The sequence below is a fragment of the Ambystoma mexicanum genome, chromosome 11 (genome assembly GCF_040938575.1).
Source record: "Ambystoma mexicanum isolate Mex_15411 chromosome 11, UKY_AmexF1_1, whole genome shotgun sequence".
Classification (NCBI taxonomy): domain Eukaryota; kingdom Metazoa; phylum Chordata; class Amphibia; order Caudata; family Ambystomatidae; genus Ambystoma; species Ambystoma mexicanum.
Genome location: NC_090934.1, coordinates 440,918,589 through 440,941,680, shown reverse-complemented (window position 1 = coordinate 440,941,680; position 23,092 = coordinate 440,918,589).

Here is a 23,092-nt window from a genome sequence, read left to right as displayed (position 1 = left end):
ATCTAAATATGCTAGGATGGTGTTCACATGGTTTCATCCTAATGTGCCTTTCCGAATGATGGTGATGGAAGAAGACAAATATGGGAGGTACTTAATACTCTGGGGTCACATAGACCAGGTTGAAGTGTGCATAATTAACTCCTATTTTCCTAATCACAGTTTAATATTGCAACATCAACACGATGTAGGTGTCCAGAAATCCTCGCTTGAGGCTTCTTCAGCTACTTCAGCTGCATGTGCTATACCACACCTGCATGACACCAAACAGGGTGGCCAGGTTCAGCAGCAAGGTTCAACCATTATGTCCTTGGTGTGGCAGCATGGGGGCAGCCTTAATGTATATGTTTTGGAGCTGTGTGAAAGTGCAAAGTTGTTGAGCACAAATTGAACAGGCTTGCAGGAGTGCTGGAGTTACTAGGTATCAATGGACCCCAAAGGAGCGCTTGCTGGGCGCTTACCCAAGAAACAGCAAATGTAAGCACATAGTAAAATTTATGGACATGGTCTGAATCCTAGCTAAGCGATCCATAGCCATGGCGTGGAAGTCTGCTGGTGGCCCACAGTACAAGTGCTTGCACAAGGAGTTTGAGATTTGGACTGAAATTGAAACTAATGTATGGAATTGTGCAATAAGTGGGCAGGGTATGCTTACCAGCGCCTCATACGATTCTTGGAAAATGCTGGTTTGGGACATGTTTCACCCCTCAGACGATAAACCCCCTTGAAAGAGGGGAACCACAGCAAACTATAATGCTAATAACTTAACTGGTCGATGATATGTACCAAGTTGATGCCCGCTGATGGTTGATTGCTAAACGCAGCTGGTTTGGTTACCACTGAAGAGGGTGCAAAACCACTCAGGATGTTACCCCCGGCCCTGCTCTGAACATGTACTAATCGTATGTGAGCATAGATCCACTGTGTGATGAATGTTTTTTGTTTTTGATTAGGTTTTTTTTTGTTTTTTGTTGTGGTTGTTAGTGATATGAATGCATAACTATTCAAATGACTCAAATGGGAAAAATGTTCTTGCCAATCTCAGAGTTCGACACGTCTTCCTAAGGAGGACCTCATGAGAAGACAATCATATCCCCACTTGGGTTCCCATCCTATCTCTTGAAACAATATCTTCATGCTTTTGCTCAGGTTCGACTTAACCTGGGTTTTACGCTCTTCATCACCCATGAATTCCAGGAGAGGGTTAGTAGGAGCATTGAGCATCTTAATGTACAATTGTGCTCTTTTTTCAGTACCAATGATCTTAATGACAGGATGCCAAGCTTGAGGCGTATTATTGCCATAGGTATACATTGAGGGAGTCCCAACAACTTCCTCCAGAACCTTCCCTCGATTACCTGCAGCCATTTTAGATCGATCATGGTTAATGCTTCAAGCCCATAAGTCACAGAGGGGGCCAGACACGGTATAAACAGCTGTCAGGCTCCCCATATGAAATAACCACTTTGCTTCTTAGGAAATTGGCTGATCAGTGTGGTTAACTGTGCTGCCCTCCTCTGATGTATCTGAATGCATGTATCAAATCTCCCCATGGCATCAAACTCTACCCCAAGATATTTATACACAGCCCACCTCTCCTCCCATGCAACCACAGCATGGTAGAGTCAGAGCCCCATGGATATGGTGATATGTATCTAAACAGAATCTTATGTTAGCCAGGTAAAGTCACACATGACCAATATTTGTATAAGCTATAGCTGAGAAGTTTTTTGGTCATTTGGCTTGAAACATTGTGTGTCACTGTGCGGTATCCGCAGAAAGTATATGTCAAGACTGGGTTTTATGTTGCAATGGGTAGGGTAGCATGACACCAGGTACATTTGTGTTGTGGAGTTGAACGGGAGGATACCAGGTAAGAGACTTGTGATGATGGGAGGCAGGACACCAGGTATGGGATTTGTGTTGTGGTGGCAGGACATCAGTTATGGGTTTTGACTTCTGGCGGTTGGGTTACAGGCTGCCAGGTATGGCCCTGGTGATGTGAGCAGTGTATTTTGTATTTGTATTTATTTAAGAACAGCCAGTCAATATGAACAGAAATGACTTGCAAAGTAGGCAAGAACAGAGAGCAGAGGAATTCCTAGGCTAAGGTGACTTGGTTCACAAAGTTTTTTTCAGATCGTAAGATCCATAAAATCATTACATTAAAACATTTTATGAAAACAGATTTCCACACAACTCAATCACATACACAGAATTAAAGGTCAAGTAAGTCACAGCCTCGGCAGACAGCCGAGCCCTCAATTTACATTCAGGAAATGTCACTTCATTTACCTCAGCCCAGAACCCCTTCCAAAGCAAACATAATCAAATCCTGCATCCACCATGCTCTCAATAGAAAGCAGGTAAGGCTGAATAAAACCAGAGTCCTTGTAGAAGTAAGTAAGAACAAAAGAGACACTTGGATAGGATCATGAGTAAAAGTGTAGCACAAAGGTCATTAAACAGTGGGCAGAGTAGGATAATTCTCATGCCCACCACACAAATATCTGCAGTTCTGGTCCCCCTCCGACCCCCTCGGTTCAAGTCCCAGAACTAGGTAACTTCCCCCACAGGCAATAGGTTTAGTCTATCTTTTGGAGCTAAGTATTCAGCTATGCCGTTTCTGGGGGCTAGAGATAAGTAGGCCCTTAGCTGCATTTTTGTCAACATTCATCATCTCTTAATGATGCCAAAAAATGCATGGACCGACCTTTAACCGGTGTCTTTCAAGAGAGATGGCAATTTTCCTGGGTCACAAAAGTGGGTGTCCACTGAGAGCCTGCGTAACAAGGACTTTATGTGTGCTAATCAGCCAACCTTGCAATGACCAGTTTGGAGGTTAGGTTCAAAATAAGGTCTTTTGTTCAATGGCTGTTAGTACCTACCCAATGTGAGGCCCAGAGAAAGGCAAGTCATATCAGTTTCCAAGTGCATAAAGTACACCAGAGTTGAGGAGGGGACCATAAGAAGCCTTCTGAGTAATGTGTTTTCTACCTTTTGTAGGCAGGGAGTCCTTGAGGAGCCCCATATTTCACACCCAAAAATTCTGCTTGTTATATCTTTCCCTTTGTAGACCTTAATCATATGTTCCACAGAGCAGTAACCAGATTTCTGGCCAATCTGAAATTGTCCCCCGTGGTTTGACTCAAGCTGACACTTAACTTGGAGATATGATAATCCCTCTACAGTATATTATTAAATCTGATCCACTGGTAGTCAAAGGAGGAACAACTGCCCACCATATTTCTCTCCGAATACATTTGTAGGCATTGCTTGGGTTTCTTGGAGATATGCATGGTAAAACATATGCCACTGTCCCTCATTTATTTATCATATTCGATAGATAATCAATGCCTGTAGAGATCAGGGTATCTTTGCCAGGAGAACAGTGTTGTCAGTGTAGCTGAGCACTGGCGGTCCCCTGGCACGAAACCAGGGGACATAAATGTTGGTAAGGACCCTAGGTTGGAGGCAAGTCAACCTATAGGTATATATTTTTGAAATTCTGCTTGTATGTTCGGGGTTGGTTCCAGCCCCATAACAGTTGGTGGGCTGAAATTTTGGGCCAAGGTCATCATACCAGTCTGGGGTCTACTGGCAATAGTGAAATTCTGACCAACCCCACCCATTTGCCCTGCACATGGTGGCGCCCAGCCCTGTGCTATCAGTATAGGTGATTTTGGGAGATTGTTGAGTTTGCGATTGTTGGCTCCAGCCCCACAACGGTTGGTCAGCTGACAATTTTGCCCGAGGTTGGCATACCAGTCTGGGGTGTACTGGTGATGGTGACATTTGACCACCCCAACCACTCACCCTGCACAGGGCGGGGTCTGGCCCTGTGCTATCAGTATTGGCTATTTCATTAGACTGCCAATTTTGCACCCTTTACAAAAATAGGAAGTTAGGACAGATGGTCAACATGTCAGTCTGGGGTGTACTGGTGAAAGTTAAATTTGACCAACTCCACCCATTCACCCCCAGGGCTGGAGCGGGGTCCAACTTTGAGCTATCAGTATAGGCAATTTTGGGAGATTGCAGATTTTGTGATTTATCATAAAAAGGAAGTTGTGACACAATAAAACATACACAAGGCTATAGCAGACCCCCACATGCATGTAAACTACAGACCAATGCAATGATGGGTGGTACTGCTAGTTGACATATACATTAAAAAGAATTGGGGCAAGGACACAGCCCTGTCAGACCCCCTTCTCAATAGCCAGATGTACTGAGAGCTCTCCATCCTGGCCAAAGCATACACGTTCCCTGGTATTCTCGTGATGTGACTCCAACAACCTTATTAAGTGACCTGGGACTCGAATATTACTGGGAAATTTCCACAATTGTCTCCTGTTCAGAAGGTGAAAGGTGGAACTGAGTTCCAAAAACCCACAGACAGGAGATTCCAAAACCCATATGTGTTTAACCAGGATTAAATACAGATTAAGGCATTGGAGTATAATCCCAGTGCCTGGGCGGAAGGCTGATTGGGTTTTGTTGTTTTCTGTGAGCCAATCCTCCAGTTACTCCGGATTAATTCCGGAGAACAATTTAGATGTACTCTTTAGCAGAGTGAAAAGTCTGTATCCGGAGGACAATCTTTTGTCACCCTGATTGAATATCAGGGCAATAATTCTGATTTTCGAGCTGTCATGGATTTGGTTGGTCCTTATCATGCCATTAAACACCTCAGTCAAGATGGAGCCCCACACATCTGGCGGAGAGCAAAGTAAGTCACTTGGGACTCCATCAATCCCCACAGACCTAGACGGATTTTGTCTTTGGAGAATGGATAGGACTCCCCTCATTGTCACTGTCCACGTGCACCAAAAAGAATCCCATCTACACTCTTGATCAGCCGCATTGTTCAGTGTCCTATCTGTTGAGTCAAACAATTCTTTATAATGCTTTAGCCAAATTCCCTCTGCTATCTGAGCGTCTTGGGTTAAAGCACACTCTGTTCAAATCTCCTTTATTCATAGACACAATACTCCAGAAGATTTTGGAATCTGAGGTTGTTGAGGCCACACACACATCTTCCCAGTTGGAGATAGCAATTACCTTTTTCCTCTCTAGTAGGGAAGATTTATATTCTTTGCGCCTTTGGTGAAATTTGTTTATGTCCACAGTAGCTCTTTTTAATGCACCAAGGAGTGCTCTTTTCTTATCCTTACAGGTGTCAGACCACCAGTATTTGTGGGGTTGGTGACCAACCCTCCTACTGTATTCAGAGGCCCAAAAATATCCTTGCAAACCCTAATGAAATTGTCAAAAGCCTTGACAATTACTTGCACATTCGATTTGCTATGTAGACATATCATAAATGCAGTCCTGGTTTCCTTAATAATGCTCATTGATAATTCCTTTTCATGTCTGCAGTTACAGCGTCAAGGCAAGCACGAATGGCTTAGTAGGCTCTCACAAGTCTCTTACCCCCGCCCCGTCTGATGAATTGCTTTAAAATAGCTAAAAAGAGAGCCATAGAAAGTCACAGAATACAAAGTCACAGAGATCCCGATTGGCTTGTGCGGCTATCTCTCGTCCGCCTCGTTCCCCCTGATAAGTTCCTTTGAGTAGCAGGAAGGAGTACACATGGACGTCATTTAGGGGACCCCTGAGGTCTCCCTTGCTACCCCTGAGGTCTTCCTTGCTACCCCTAAAAAAAAACAAAACAAGAAAGAACAAATTATTTTATTTTTTAGATTGAGGCTATACCCTGTAAGATAGCTCAGTGGGTTGAACGCTGGCAGCTGCAATGTGTGTGTGATCTGCCAGTGCAGGTCCGACTCCCAGCAAGGTCAACTCAGCCTTTCATCCTGCTGAAGTCGATAAATAAGTACCAACACAGGTTGGGTGATATTGTATGTATATTTGTTCTATATGAAGCACTTAAGCCTATGTGCCATATAATAGCACATCATTATCGTTTGGCCTTGGATGTCTGCTTGCATTCACAGTGATTTGGTAATATGGACCTATAGGCACTGATATTATCGATACATTTGGTGATCCATTCTTGCATGAAATGTATATCACTTTACAGTGATATTGTAACAATACTGTTTGTACGGTACTTAGAAACAATGCTATGTGATGCCACTTCCTGTTTTTGTCCCGGGGTGAAAAGTCATGTTCCATAGTTTCCTGTGATGTCACTTTGGGGTGGGGTCAAGTGACATCACTTCCTGTGATGTCATCAAAGGTGAAGGGTCAGGTGATGTCACTTCTGCTACCCCGGCCATTTTGGTGAAATGATGTCCCTAAGAGTACCTTAGCGAAAGATATCAATTTGAGGAATTTGAAGGAAGATTATTAAGCTTCAACACAGATGTATTCCAAATTCTGAGCTTCCAAGCCACCCCGCTCCCCACAACAGAGACTAGAACAAAGGATCAGTTCACAGGGTCACACGAAGCCATATGACCAGCACTTAGTTAAAACCCTCCAAAGTCGAAAAAGACTTGGTGTCTTGGCAAATACAGGTTGCAGGGAAAAGCTTAATTAAAAGCCTCCAGGTGTGACAAACATACCTGTGAACTGGGTGAGGGCAGGGCCAGTAGAAGCTCTGTCACAGAGAAAAGGAGGGTGAGTGCAGGAGAACAAGTCAGAATGGTCAAAGCAGCTAGTTCCAGGCTGTTTCCAACCATTACCGGCAGCCAGAGCACTTGACAGGTCTTGCAGAGTTTACAGAGATTGCAGAGCCCAGTAGGGGCAAAGGCAGCCAACTTGCCTCTGTACAATCAGCACACTCCCACCTCCTCGTCACCTTCAACTCTACACGTCTTCCGATTGGGTTGCGTTTGCAGCTTGCTATTTCTTGCTGATCACTGCTCCTGCTGCCAACACCCTCCTCCTCTGTGGTTCAGCACCTTCAGAAGCTGCCTCCAGAATACCAAAACTCAACAAGCAGTTACCAGATGCTAACAGCAAAGCAACAGCCTGACCCACCAGCCGCTCCGCTCTGCTCCGTGGTGCAGCGCTTTTAGTAGAGCAGCTGAAGCTGTTCAGTTTAATCGCTGCTCCTCCCCACCGCACCCTTAATCACAGCAATCACACGTTTTCAGAGACTGCCGGGGTGAAGGAGAAGAATGGATAGCCAAGGCATCAGGTATGGGTTTTGTGTTTGAGGCGTGAGAAGACCGAGGCCAGGTGTAAGTTTTTTTTATAGATCAGGCTCGAGTTTGGGTCTTAGAATGAAACCAGGCCCTGGGGTATACTTGCCTATAGGGAACTCTCGGAAATGTCCCGGTAGGCCTCTGCACCATGGGTCTCTTTTGTGTGGTATTTCCAAATGTTCTCATAGGAAAAGGCTTGAGCTTGCTCAAAATGTGTATTATGGGGCCACTTAGAAAATTGTTTCCAGGGCCTCTTTTGGTTCCCAGTAATTATTTCCAGGGCCTCTTTTGGTTCCCAGTAATTATTTCCAGGGCCTCTTTTAGTTCCCAGTCCATCCCTGACCAGGTCCCTTACTCAGCTCTGCTCTATGATGGAATTCCCGGGCTTCAGCTACGGCACAGCTCGATCAATAAACAGGCCGGACCAGATTCTCAAAACTTGATTGGGCACAAGTGAGGCGATGTACTAGTGCATCACCTCACTTGCGCCAAAAATATTGTCAGCCCAATTTGCAAAGGGCATCTGAATGAGCACATTTTAGATGCACTCTTTCTTACCTGTTTGCACATTTGTGCAAATAAGGAGGAGTTTCTGGGCATTTTAAAGCTTAGGAACTTGGGACTTCCCCCTGCACCTGTTCAGAACAGGTGCAGGAGGAGGCATAAATCATGGCTGGGTCATTTCTGACCCTGTCATGATTTTCTTTTGAAGTGTGACAATCGCTGGTGATATCCTAGCCCAAAGCAGTATGAAAATGCATTCTTCTTGCAATTTCACAGAGGCAGCACTTTAACAGTCTGTTTTGGTGAACTATGTTCCCAGCAACCATGTGGCTGCTGCGCGCATTTCATACATGCTCCCAACGCTCATGTACGCCAGCAGGTTGGACAGCGCATCTTTGCACTATTGTCCTGCACCCACTTAAATGCTCATGTAACATTTGTGAATGAAGTGAACTAAGCATTTCTGAAAATAGCACAAGTCAAACGAGCGCATTCTCAGCGCTCTTTTCATTAACGCTATTATTTTAAGAATCTGGCCTTTTGGCTTTGCCCCCTTTACAGATTGGGTAAAAACTACACACATTAAGGGAAAATATGTAGAGTGCTGCTAAATTACTAACTTTGGAACCAGAAAACTTGGGCTCAAATCCGAGCTCCACCAAATGGTGTCCTCCTTGACTATAGTTTGTATGGGATGCCTCTCTTGACCAAAGTCACGTAGCGAAAACACAAATAGTGAAAGAAAAGTTGAATCTTCGCCATCACAAGGAAAATAATATTGTTCTGCGTCACAATCTCAGCTTCCAAACATGACAAAAGTTGCATGATCCTTTGTACAATCACTGTCTGAATTTGGAGTGGTGGTTTGAGGGGCCCGGCGCCATAGGTTCCGGCTGCTGTGCCATGGTCCACTAACCTGTACTTGCCACCAGACAAACATTTGGCAGTCATCCAATGAGGAGAGATGGAGTGTTTAGTAGTCCTCAGTGAATGCGCCTTGAAACACGTGAGCATAGGCGCGTTATAAATGCCATATCATATCATATCAATGGATCGGTGTGGTTCTGCAGGTTTGAAAGATGAGAAGAGATGGAATGAACAGTTGTGCAGGCTAGATGTGTTCAAAAAGGAAGGCACCAGCATGTTTCACCATGCCATGGGATGTCAGTGAATCCTGCAATGATGATTGGAAATTAATGTGACAGAACACACATCTGGAGTTCTCCGGCTTTACTTGCAGTGTAGCTGAAGGTGTAACACAACCTCTTACTCTGCCACGACATGAGGACACCGACTGCCCCCGATAAAATGCACAGAATCCTTTGGCGGGCTGTAACAATCGATACAGTTCTGCACTCAGCTTTACCTGGTCTCTGCCCACCCTCCTTCCGTGCCTTTTTTTCCCCTGCATGCTGATCAACTTAAAGCGTAGTGTAAGCTGGAGAAATCTCGCGGGCCCAGGCCAGTTTACGCTGATGCCGCCTCCGCATTGATTTTCCTATTAGCGCATTTTCCCCCGCCTTCGCTTAAGGCGAGCGGTGGTAGCTGTGCACTTTCATTCTCATCAATGCCTTTGTCGTCCATATCCTTGCAGGCTCCTTTCTCGGATTCTCGCTCGACGTTTTTTGCTTGCGCTGCCGGATTTTTCATTGAGCATTCATTTCAGTGGGGGATTGGAGAATCCAAGGAGATATGCTTCCTGCTCGAGGCTGGATTGTATAGTCACCCCTTCAGTATTAAAGGGGCGGTTTAACACTTTCTTTATATTCTTGCTCGAGGAATGGTGTTAATGGTGTCTTCTAGTGCTGTATTTTATTCATTATGGTTTTGTAAACCCTTGTGTTTTAATACTGCAACGTGCGCTTCCTCCTTAACATTTTTTTTAATTTTTTTTATTTTTGTTTATCATTTCTTAGTTTATTGGGGGGAAGTCCCTCACAGCATCTCTAACTGAATCTTGTCATCTGTCTTCCACATCTACATTCTGGAACGTACATAACTAGCATTCTAAGCAGAACACAGAACTCATGCAATTTAAGATTCCACATTAAACTATTGCATATTAAAATTCTACATTATAGCATCTCCTCCTCCACAATGTTTATAACATTAAACTATAACTATGTACAAGACTATATACAGCCTTTAATTCACAATTGCATTTCAACATATTCTGTAGTTGTTACTCAAATGTAAAGGATACATGTATTTCTTTTTGCTTGAAGTTTTCACTGGAGTGACATCAAGGATATTGTATAGTTCATGCACTTTTGATGGATCAATAATAAATAAAGACTTTCTTGAAATTGTGCACAATTCTTCTAGACCTCATTGTTTTTGTAACAATTCCACCAAAGTCACCATAAACTCCTCCTTAACATTTGACTTAGCTGGCAGTCTCTGTTTGTCTTCCGGCTGGAGCTGGGTGTAATCTGTCACTTTGGAAATGTCCTGTAAACAGAGTTGTCTCTCTTTTTCTGTGGGTAATAATCGGGAGTGACTGAGTGGGGCGTTGGAGACACACACCGCCATTAAATAGACGTGGAATTAAAAGCCAAACGAATGACATAGTCTATGTGGATGACAATCTCATGTCTGAGTTTGACAAACGTCTACATACTAGGCTGGTATTTAGGTTTATAGGCTATGGTATGTCACAGAGTATCTTGGAACGGCAAATTGGTTGGAAGAGGATAGACAAAATACATCCTCTCGGCTTTGGAGACCAGAAGATGTATTTTCTGGGCCTAATTGGTATGAACGACTAACTATTTCTTTCCCGTTTAAAGTATACTTTGGTGAGATGGGCCAGGTTTGGTGAGATGAGGAACAATAAGATAGCCAGATATCCTAAACAATTTTAGGAAGGCTTCTTCTTCTTATTTCTATTATTATTATGATTTTTACTTAGCACGGACCAAGCGTACCACTAAGGTGTATGCACTAAGGCAGTACCTAATTACCTCCCCTCATCTAGACAATAATCACCAGAGACATAAGAAAATCTTACACCAATCCCTTTTTTACCACTTTTTATAAATATGTCAAAATCATGTCACTTAAAATAAAAGCATAATTCATTTCACAACAATACATTTGCCAATTCTTACCAATGCTTCAACACTGCCGTGGTTACCTAGAAGAAGAAATATAAACATGCATTGTAGTACATGGAAAATATGTGTAACATCATCTTCTGTCCTTTGTCATTGAGCATGTGTAAACGAAAACATCAAACATTTTGTTTAAAAAAATAGCCCCCGTACTAACTTGAGGGAACCACAGTTAATCGTCCACACTCCTCATGTTTTACAACTACTTACATTGAATTATGAGGTGTCTGCGCTTTGTCTGGAAAACTTTCTGTCGTGGGTTATCTGTACTGAAGTGTTACAACTTCTGCACTGCTTTCTCTCGCCCCCGAAAGACGGCCTTGGAGTCGCGGCAGTCTTCAATGCCGGGTCAGCACAGCCTTCCCTCTGATCTCTCTGTTTCTGCAGCCAACAGCAAGAAGAAGCCCTCACCCTTTCTCTCACCTCTATTTACCTCACCTGCCTGTCATTGAAAACGAAATATGCAGTTTTTTTAGAGGTTTTCAGCAACTTCCAGAATTCTGACCTCTCTGTCCAACGAAAGCTTGTATCTCTTCTTGCTTCCTGCACAAAGAACTATCTGAATGGAAAAAGACAGCCCATTCATCATTTGCAGCACATTTCCTTCTGCAGAACAAAAAGAAAGAAAAAATAGAACAGATTCTTCCATATGTGTTCACTTATGTTGCATTACAATGTTAATCAGGAGGACTAATTAGTTAATGGGGTATCATTTAATAAGGGTAGTTAGTTAATTAACCTGGGTTAGTTTCATCAATGTAAAACAGATGGCAATTTATACATAACATGAGTCATTGTATACATGTGCTCAGTGCATTTTGAATCTGCTGTCATTTTCCAATCATTATTATTTACCATTGAAAGCTTAGTCTACTGCCATAATGAACTCAATGTGACATTTTACCTTTTCTGCCTTCACCTGCACTACATAATTCACTATCTCTATTTGTATTCATTTATACTAACCCCACTGAAATTACTGTCATGTAATCACTAATTTACTGCTCCCCTCTGCACCCATTTTACTTGTTGAAATCACTGCCATAGTACCTTACATTTCTTGTAGAAGTGAGTAGCAGTGCATTTGCATTTGATGTAGATCAGTCCAGGGTGAATACATGTAAACTGGGTCACTTTGGTTTGGGCCTGGCCAACTGTAGACTTAATTTCCTCTGATTTAAAGCAGGATCAGAAGCTGCAGCACACTGTTGGAGAGGTGAAGCTATTAGTAATTAGTAATGTATTAGAGATGTAGCATCCTGCGCAAGCCCTGCACCATAAGACAGGTGAGGATACAGAGGCCTACGTTGGGCCGATATCCACAAAACACTAGCTGAGCTGGTCGCATATAGAGACCCGCCAGAATTTCTGGTCATACACCTAGGTGGCAATGATCTGGTTTCCATTGGAAGGAGAAATTTATTCGAAGACATTTGCTCCTCCCTAGCAGGCATTTCACACAATTGGAGGGAAACGGAAATGTACTTCTCGGCCATCCTAGCCAGAAGGAAATGGCAAATGCCCAATTGCTACAAATCTACAGACATTTCCAGAAGCAACCTCAACAGGGGGCTAGAAAAATTCTGTACAGCAAGAGGACTGGGCTTCATAAAGCACCAGGCCATTACACTGGGTGACCTGGACCTTTTTCTCAAAGACGGCACCCATACCAGGGCATGGAACATTTCTTTCGAGAAATTACAGCAACTCTAGCCTCCAGGGGGGGGTCACTAGGAGATACTTTCGGGGGAACGCGGTCAGCCGCCATCCTGCCCACATGTGGCGGCACAGGCCAGAGGGGGTATCCCCAGAACACAGTGCCCAAAAGTATGTTACTATTATGATCTGTGATTATTGTTATCTCCATAACCATATCAGCACAATAAAAACCTACGGCCTTTTATTGCCAACACTTGACAAACACTGTGTGAGCCAAATTATTCTGGGTGAGGGTATGGGTCAGCCAATAATTATGCATGCATATGGGTTCAGCAGTTATGGACAATGCTGCAGGGCCACCCAAAGTGAGGCAGGGCAACTGCTGTTACCATCAGCAGGCCAGAGAGGGGCAGCCCAGCGTCGCCCCCCGTCTGCTCCTCTCCTCCCCCCAGCTAGAGAGACACACAGTCTATGCAACACAAGGAAGGGCGAGGTGTGAACAATCACCTCACCCTTTCCTCCAGGCACCAAGGTGCTAAGCATCTAAGGAAACCAACAGTCAGGCAGGGCCCAGGTTCAAAGACCTGTCCCCACCCCAGTGGGCCAGACAGTTGGCTATCCGGCCGGGGGCTGAAATGCAGCAGCCCCCACTACTATACATATCAAAGACCCAGGGCTTCCCTGAGTCTTATAAATGAGAGCAGCATGCTCTGAGAAAACACAATCAGTTTGTGGCCCTGAACGGGGACCCAAACAAACAGGAGGTGCACTTTTTACTCAGTGCCTTCCAACCTTTGCTTCTTTACCACAGAACCCTCCCACCCTACAAACAAGGGAGAAAAACAAAGGAAAAGAGGTACAAGGCACTGTATGGTGCCCACAACAAGTCGTGGGACATGAGAAGGCGGGCACAGGCCAGAGAGGGTAACCCCAGGACCTGCTGGCCAAAAGTGTGTTACTATTATGATATGTGATTATTGTTATCTCCATAACCATATCTTTACAATAAAAACCTACAGCCTTTTATTGCCAACACTTGACAAACACTGTGAGCCAAATTATTCTGGGTGAGGGTATGGGGTCGGCCAATAATTATGCATGCATTTGGGTTCAGCAGTTATGCATATTCCCCATCTTCAGCTAAAAGTACCGGCTAGAATCTAAAGTAGTCCCCAGGTCGGCCACATACAGTTTAAATAGTGCTGAAAGTGTGTTCGTGGAAGTGCACATGAAGTGCTGTTGGCAGTGAGGCGGCTCAGAGAAGTAAGTTGAAGACTCCACTAACAACTTTGGATTTCCTTATAATCTGTATATGGACACTCCTTATGGATTTTTGAAACTTTATAAGTCACTTATAGTAATTTATTTGTATTTTTACTGCAGATAACACTTTTTACACGGCTAATTTAGCGTGTTTCATGTAGCCACGCCCCCTCTACCCAGAAACAACACTTTATACCAGGTGCTCACGCATTTGCGTGCGTCCATTGGTGGCAGTGCATGTACAGTGCTGTTGGCTGTTTGCAGGTTTAGCGCAGCGACTCAACTCCACTGTGCAAGCGGTGTAAGGAATGAAGGAACAATCTATTTCCTAGACGGCGAATATCCGTAAAGTGTATTGGGCTTAAACACATGAGGTGAGGCTGTGTCTGATAATTGCTGCTCACTGCTAATGAGAAATCAACTGTGAATGATTTTGATGTGGGTATAAACACGAGAATAGTACATTTCTGTAGCCGTCACTGGCTTAAGACAGTGCTGTTACACGCTAAATGCGTCCGGTAGACATAACGTGTAATTGTGTTTACAGCATATTGAGATTTTAAAACCTAATTTCACACTCGATGTTGTGGCATCAGAAAATTGACACACCTTTGACGGAGACAAGTGTGACGACGAACTCTACTGAGTTGAGAGAGATCGCTGAACGTGACTTGGCGAGTAATGATAGTCAAACCTGAAGTGAAATTTCTGATTGACCCAAAAGACAAAGCCGTGCTTGTGTTTGTAAAAGTATTCACAAGCAAAACTTGCTCAATGACACTAGTCTAGCTAAGATGACTAGCTATTTCTTTAAAAGGAATGCTCGGAAACCCGTGTGAAACCCACGTTAAGTAATATTGACAAGGAAGCCATCTTATGCTCTCCAACTGAAGAGCTAAGCTCTGCATTAACATGCTTAGGTACTAAAATTATTTTGCAAATGTTAAACCACCCCAACATTGACAATGATGTTGATACAGTAAATGTAATGCAACAGATGAACCTTCCTTTATTGAATGCTGAATGTATAAATACACAGATAGAGCTACGGGAAAGTAACGCCAAATTCTCTTTAGGTGTTTGTTCCGATGAAGACATTCAAAGGGGGGCAGTAGAACTTTCTGATAGACAACCTAATGCTGGCAGAACAGTTACATTTGCACAAATTGATGTTAATGGGGAACGTAACGCCACATCTGAAACAGGTGTTGAGAGAGCGGCAAACCCTGATATATTTGAAGAGAGTTTGAATGCTTTGAATTACAGCAGGTTAGTTAGTATTAACTCGATGAAAACCAAATTTGTGAATGAAGAAACACCAAGAGAGCTTGAAACTCAGAATAATGACGAGAACAATGTTAGAATTGAAGTTGACTCTGAAACCGGACAGTTGTTTGAAATTAACATTATTTCTGACGATATTGTATTATCTAGTACAGCTCAAATGTCTGATGCAGTGCCTATTGCTTTGGTGGGCTATGCAACTGAACCTCAATTAGATTTGAGCATTACCAGTATGCGCTCCAATTAAATGTTTGAGGCATTAGAAAATCTGTTGGCCACACTAGTCGATAAATGTGAACACATTGAGCACAAACAAGATGTCCATTCTATACTTCTTCATAAAAGTATTAATAAGGGGAGAAAAAAATGAGAGACAGTAGTACTAACACAGACAAATCATGTTGCCCTCCAATGAAATAATTCCCAGTGATTGTAATATTGATAGTTCTACTGATAAAACTAAAGATATATTAATGCAGAATTACAATACAAAGGAAAGTAGTAACATATCGCATAGCAAAAGCAAAAAATGTCTAGCATGTGAGGAAGTAAATAAAGGTAATATGAAGACAAAAAAAGGGAAATACTAACTCAAACAAGAAATATTTTCAAGCAGCCATATACTCTAATGAAAGACAGAAGATGATAAAACATCGGTGTATTATTGCTGCACAAGAAGGGACAGCCTCTGGCCCACCTGTCGAGATCTAATAATAATCAAGGAATATGAGCAGTATTAAATCAAAGAAAAAAGAAGGGACTTCCAATTAATTGTGTTGGGGAACATTAATGGACCAAACATGTCAGAAATATGCTAGGATTGTATGATCCCATTGATGAAATATCAGAGACTGTGGTTACTGAATGGAATTGTAGCCTCTCGACTGAAGAAATTAAGGCTATGATTCTAACACTACCCTCATCGTGAGCTATGGGCCCAGACTGCACTTGTAATGCACTGGTTAAACTCTCGCCGGATAAATGGGCCTTTGCTCTCCATGTATTGTTTGTATGGATAGGGAAACACGGTATGGTGTCCAAAACCTGACAAGAGTGCTCCATGCTACCCATATACAAAAAAGGTAACTGGAATGATCCAAGCAATTATTGCATGCTAGCGATGCTGGACATTCCAGCTAAAATCTTCGCTAAAGTGTTGCATAAAGAACTGACTCAATGGATTGCAGAATATCATATATTGCCCCCAAATCTATCTGGATTTCGGGCAAACTCCTTGATGATCCATAATATTACTACCTTGGTATCAGCAATTGTATACACATGGGCTAGACGTCAGCTACCAGTTTATGGGGCATTTAAAGATTTTTCAGCCGAGATACAATTCTCATAAATGAACTTTGGAACAAATTAAAGCAGTTGAATATTGTGCCTGGCCTGCTTTCTATGGTTAGATTGCTATATTCTAACACATCAGTTAGAGTTAAGTTGTATGGAGAAGGTAAAGTCTCTGCATTAATAACAGCATGCCGGGGAGTTAAACAAGGGTGCAATTTAGCGGCAACTTTGTTTAACTTATATTTAGCAGATCTACCCATGGCATTTAACACAATGATATCGAACGACATAAAAATAGTCTCTCTCAAAATTGGAATGCAGCTATGCAGACAATCTCCTTTTGCTAGATTATACACCAGGCGACCTTCAACATAAATAATCAGCATTAGAAAAATGTGCAATTGAGAATGGGCTAAAAATGTATCTTGGTAAGACAAAGGTGATTGCCTTTCTAGGAAAAACAAACCGCATAGCCCGCAAAAATTTGGGATGGACTATTGATGGCCCGTCTATCGAAGTGATTGATTGTTACAGATATGTGGGAGTTATCATTGATCAGGACTTGTCCTGGAAACAGCATGGCTTGAAATAAAATCTAAATGTATAAATGTTACCATGGCACTAATCCATTTTATAGGTGAACAAGCAGGATTTTCTGTAAAAAACGATAATGATGTTGTTTGCTGTAATATCATGTTTATGATATAGATCGGAGATCTGGGGAAAAAAACTGTAAAACAGAGATAAACTGATTTGAAGGAAAAATCTTACAAATCTTACTTCGATTGCCTAATTCGCTACCTAGTGAATACATCCTCTTAGAATGTAACTTGTCACGGATTAGCGATATCATGGAATATAAGACTGCAATTTTGTATACCAAACTCTGTACATTAGACAACGAGACAACTATTGTCAAACTGATAAAAGTTGCAGACGTGATTGATTATAATCATGTATTATGTGCTCCAGGACATATGAGATCTACCTATCCAAAATGGGCGAGAGAAAATGCACATGTTTGCTAGAATATTCATCATCTAGAGTTAAACATCTTTTAAAAAATGCCATACATGATGTTAGAAAGGAAAGAGACATGATACAGTTAGCCACTAAGAGTAATTGTGGGATGTTTACACAACAGTGGGGGAATAATTCGGGAACTCTGATTTACTTGACTGCATTTCCTGATGCTAAAACGATCAGACGGTACTTAATATTTAAGTTTAAAATATCTGACTGTCTGGAGATAATGGGAACAAGATGTGGTATTCCGCGAAGGACAAGGTGGTGCAGACAGTGTGGGACATTTAATGTCGAAACAGCAAAACACATCATCTGTGACCGCAAGAGTCTGAATCCCATTAGATTAAAACAAGTCAAGGCATATGGTAACAGATGTGATCTTTGTAACATGAATGACATATGCAAACAACTTTTACAAGGCAATGATCTTAATGTCATATTTCACATGAAGAACTGCTATGAGGTTTGCCTAGGTATTCTTAGACAATTATCTGAAGGTATATTTTAAAATTTAGTATATAGTGGCCTAATGGATTAGATTAGTTGTTTTTATTCTGTATTTTTTATTGGAATTGGATATTTTTATATATTCTGGTTTAAATGTATATTTTTATGGTTGGATATATGTAAAGCGTTTTCTGGCTGCATGCATATTTGCATATTACTCAAATAAGTTCATTAATAAGCACATACATAAATAGTGCTTGCATGAGGACACAGCCTTGCTTTAGGGTGTTTTGTGTCTGGATGTAGTCTGTGAGGTTACCGTCCTGACTTAATCTTAATGCCGCTGATGTTTCCATGTAGAAAAGTTCCATTAGGAGCAAAGTTTTTTTTTCGATGTGATGCCTGATAGGACAGTTTCAACCAGAGTGTTCTCCTATCGACACTGTTAAAATCTTATGAGAAATCGACATAGGCTACATATTACTTTTGATCTTTGTAAACCAGTATCTGCCTTATTAGATGATTCCATGCCCAAATGGATATGCCCGATTTTTTTAAACAAAAACCCGATTATTGTAAAAACAGCAAACGCATACGCTCTTCCCAAGATTTACATCTATCCAATAGGAGGGATCTGCATCGATTTCCTGGGGCATTTAGCATAGCTAATAACCTATTATTGGTAGTTATGCCCTGGTCACCCTTCTTATGGACTGCTATTGACATTTACTTTTTCCAGGATATGGGTATGCTGACTTCCTTACTGATCTTACAAAAAATGTTGTCAAATATTGGGCTCCATACCGCAATATTTTGTTGGCCAGGTCATCTGGCCCAAAGGCTATTGATACTTTCAGTCTCTTGATTGCATCTTCAGCTTCCGCTTCAGTAAAGACCGCTCTATTCCCATGAAAGGTAGAAGTTAGCGCAGCAGTTCTTATTCCATTTAATTTGTATCCATAAAGCTCCTTAATCTAGCTCTCCCATTCTTCTTTACCAATTGGATTTATCAAGGAATGATCAGTTGGATCCATTATTTCTCTTACTTCATGCTGGAACTTCTTAGAGTCGTTCTGTCTGAGCAAGTAAAACAATATTCACCATCTTGCCTTCCTGGTAGAGGCTTTATACCTCCCTTTTAACCTTTTTCCTTTTCCTTGACTGGCCTTACAGGAACAACAAATCTATTCGCCTGCTGTGCCATTAAAAAGGCTGTTTCCTCAATCTTCAATTGGGGTACTTTCTAATGCAACACAATTATTTAGTGCTGTAACATTATAGCCCCCCCAAATAATTCTGTTTGTCCCATTATTTACAAGCATCTTACCATGTCTACTACATGGATAATTACTTAGGTTAAGTTGAGTGGCACTATAGTTACAATCGAGACTCAGAACGGCGTAATCAATCCAACTGCTGCTCTTCCCATTAGTCTCTTCTCTCTTCTTTTTGGGAGTCTTCTGCAGTGCTTGTTTCTTTTCAGTCTGACTTCTGGCCGGGAAGGGGTGCTGGGAGTGTCTTACTTTCGGTTCTGGATAATCTCGCCAGGTTGGTCGATATTGAGGGAGTGGGGGCCCTGATTCTGCTCAATCTGTCAGCGTCTTTTGATACTGTTGATCACCCCTTCTCCTCTCTCGGCTGGCTGTGCTCGGAATATCTGGTCCTGTGTTAGCCTGGTTTACCTCTTTTCTGACTGGCCGTGGCCAGTCTGTATCTCTTCCTCCTTTTCTGTCATTTTCTCATCGCTTGTTCTCTGGGATTCCTCAGGGCTCAACCTTGTACCCAGTGTTATTCAACATCTATATTTGCTCCCTGGTTGCTCTCGTTAGGTCACATGGCTTTAGGTGTTACTCTTATGTGGACGACACACAAATCCTGGTCCGTTTAGATCTTGACCGGGATGGTGTATCGTCTCATCTGCGTGACTGCCTGTCAGCCATGGGGGAGTGGATGAGCACCAGTCGGCTTATGCTCAACAGGGATATGACGGAGGTCCTGTTGGTGGGACCTTCGGCCACTTCAGACTATTGGTCTCCTTCCTTTTGGCCTGTTTCACTGGGTGCATTTCCCATTCCGGTGACAGTGGTGAAGAACTTGGGGGTCTACTTATCTGCCTCACTTAATATGGCCTACCAGGTGAGTGCGGTGTGCTAGTCCGGTCTTTTTTTGTAGCGGGTTCTTCGTAAGATCTTACCTTTTCTTCCTGCTTGACTTCATCCACCAGTGAGTGTTAGGCAGAATCACATGCAGTACCCTTTGGGAACACTACACACAATTAAGACTACAAGTGTCAGTACAATTTCACCTTTGGTACAAGCCTGTACTACACAGCAATGTGGTAGCAGTGGCGGAGCAGCCAGACTTATCTCAACAGTAAAGTGAGCAGTACAAGAGGACTAGCAATCATAGTGATTAAAACACACACTTACTCAAGGTTTCTTGGTAAAAGAATATACATTTATTTTCACAGCCAGTTTGAAAACATTCCACTAGCAAGAGCAGCTCAATATCACAATCTAATATACTACAATACACAACCAATCAGTTCCTGAACAAGTTCAGCTCTCCTGAAGTGGGAGCAAAATGGCACTTCAGTTACTTTAGAAAGGGGTAAAAAGACAAGTTTATAAGAATCGACAGCACAAATACTTTCGGAGGTAGGGCAAATAGTTTCAGTACACTACAACCGGCAATTCAATTCAATAGGCTTGGGCCAAAGTCAATGGTTGAGAGTCTTGTATAGGATAGCACAGTTCTAGAAGTAAACGGTTAGGTCTTTGCCACGGTTTTTAGAAGTAGTTGGTCAGACGAGAAGTTAGATGTTGGTTCAGGGAAGGACACGCCTTCAAAATTGGGAAAGTTTCACAATCTTTCACCACGGCCGAACAGAGTTCTGAAGCGCACTTGCACAGTACCTTTAAAATGAAAAGAGCTGTAGCTGAGGCAGTTGTTCCTGGCAGATCTCGCTGTTCCCGAGCTTCAGTCGTGGGGAGAAGAGGGAGGATGTCAGGAGGTTCCTGCACTGCCCAGGGAAGAGGCCACAAGCTTGGCAAAACATCGGTTTAAGGTGTGAGTGCCTTAAAGACCACAAACTGGTATCCTTCCCACTGGCTATCCGGTTTTCAACAACACTCTGAAGAAAATTCGACCAATATAGGGAAGGTGTCCAGGTGACTTTCGAGTTGGTTGTTCCCACCAAACTCAAGGGAAGAAGTTAACCTTGAAGGGCTTCTGTGTTGATGGAGTTTCATTCAATTCGGATCTGCAGCAGGGCTTCACCCGTGGAGCAGGAGTTGCAGCAGTCGTCTTCCTTCAGCTCGTCTTCGGTTCTTTCGTTCCAGCGGTCGACTCTGCTTTCCAAGTCCCAGAGACCTGCTTTTAAACAGTTTTCCCCCATTCATTCCAGCCTGGCTGTCACTCACACAGCAGGATGGTGGTCCTTGCCGAACAGCCAGCTGGCCAAACACGCCAGAGTGCATTCAGGTCTCCTAGGAGACTGAACACAGGGAGTTTTCGGGCACCTCCCTCACATCCTGTCCACCCCAGACACTTAGGTGCCAGAGGCGTGCAGAGTTAAACACAAGAAGGACCTTTTCTAAAAGAAACGGCGAAAAAAGTCGACCAGAGTCTGTTTTTACACATAAGTTTTGGGCGACATATTGGAAAACATGGCTGACCTGATTTTTAGCTACCGGTGTTCGCGGTCAGGAACAATTATGGTAGTTTGTTAAAAACCACTGCCACCAGCCTTTTCAAGTAGAAAAGGGTAGCATTTGACTGTTACATGAGTGTTTAGACTCAGGGGATGCTAGGCAACCCCTCCAGCACTCTCTAGGAAGATAGTGTGTGCTGGTTCTGTAAATTTAACATGCTCTGGGAGCAGTATTCAGTCCCAGAGAAGGTAGTTAAACCTTGAGGAGTCTGAAAGACACCCCTGTGCCACTGCACTGAAAGTGTTGTGTGTCACACAAGAAAAAGATGATGCCTATGGAGTTGTTTTAAAACTCCATACCCAAAGAACACAAAAGTAAAACACATTAAAAATGAAAAGTTCAAAGTCCCAAAATATAGCAAAAGAGCTGGAAGGCTCTAAGGTAGAGGGAATGTAGCACTTGTGTGAGAATTCTCCCTAACAGTGGCTGTGTTGGTTACTAGCAGGATTGATTACTGCAAGGCTCTTTATTTGGCCCAGACGGTTGGTTTGATCCACCGGCTGCAACCCGCTTCAGAACCTAGCCGCTCGAGTTGCTACTGCAACCCTGTATGGCTCACATATTAGCCCTGTATTGCGCCACTTACGCTGGCTTCCAGTGCAACCGTGGATTGCCTTTAAATCTTTATGTATTGTTCATTGGACGGTTTATAAAGCTGGACCAGAATTCCTTCGGGACAAGTTCCAGCCTTATATTCCCAATCAGATTCTCTGTTCTAGGAGCAAACGTTTGGTTGTGGTTCCTAGGTTCCGCCTTCGGAAAGTTGGTGACAGGGCCTTTTCTGTCGTGGCTGGTAAGCTGTGGAACAGTCTTCCTTTTAAAATTAAGTCTATTGAGAACCACTTTACTTTCCGTTGGCTACTCAAGACCTCTCTTTTCTGCTGATGCTCTTCTCTTCTCAGAGCTTAGCTCTGTTGTGTCTCTCCTCGTGCCAAGATTCCCTCCAGTGTATATGTGCGCTATAAATTCACCTAACATAACATCACATGTGTATGGATCGCCCACACATTCCTGAGTGATCAAAAAGTTTATTTCGGTAAAACAAATCATGCCATCAAAACGCAACAGAATTCAATCAAAAATGTTTCAAGCAGAAGGTACTATTAAAATTACATTAAAAGATCCTTAAAAACAAAACCACCAAATTAAAAAAATGAGCAGATCTTAATAAAAATTCTCTCATGGATAAAGCATGCTTTAAGAACATCAAAACATCCAACCTTACTTGAACAGATCCCGCTCGTAATGGATAATAGACTGCCGGCTCATAGTGTTGAAAAACCAAGACCCTGCAAAACAAATTTCAGTGTATACTCTCTGACCGCTGAAAAAATGTAGCAAAACAGAAAAAAGTGTGCAAGATATTCTTTGGGTGCACCACAGAGAATACACGACTGATCCACATTCCCATTGGACCAAACCATCAACACAACTCTCAAATGTATACAATTAAAATGTGACCTTGAAACAAGAAAGCGTTGAGACGAGTGGTAAACCCAACTCAAATATTTCTGAAGGCCAGGAGATGTGATCATCAAATGTATCCTCTTAGTTAGATTCACAATCTTCAAAGACTCTCTCCTGTCCAGAAGAGACTGGAATACAATAGCTTTCACAGATTTAATGACCTTGAGAGATAAAAGAGTTGACATAGAAAAACAATGACCCATGC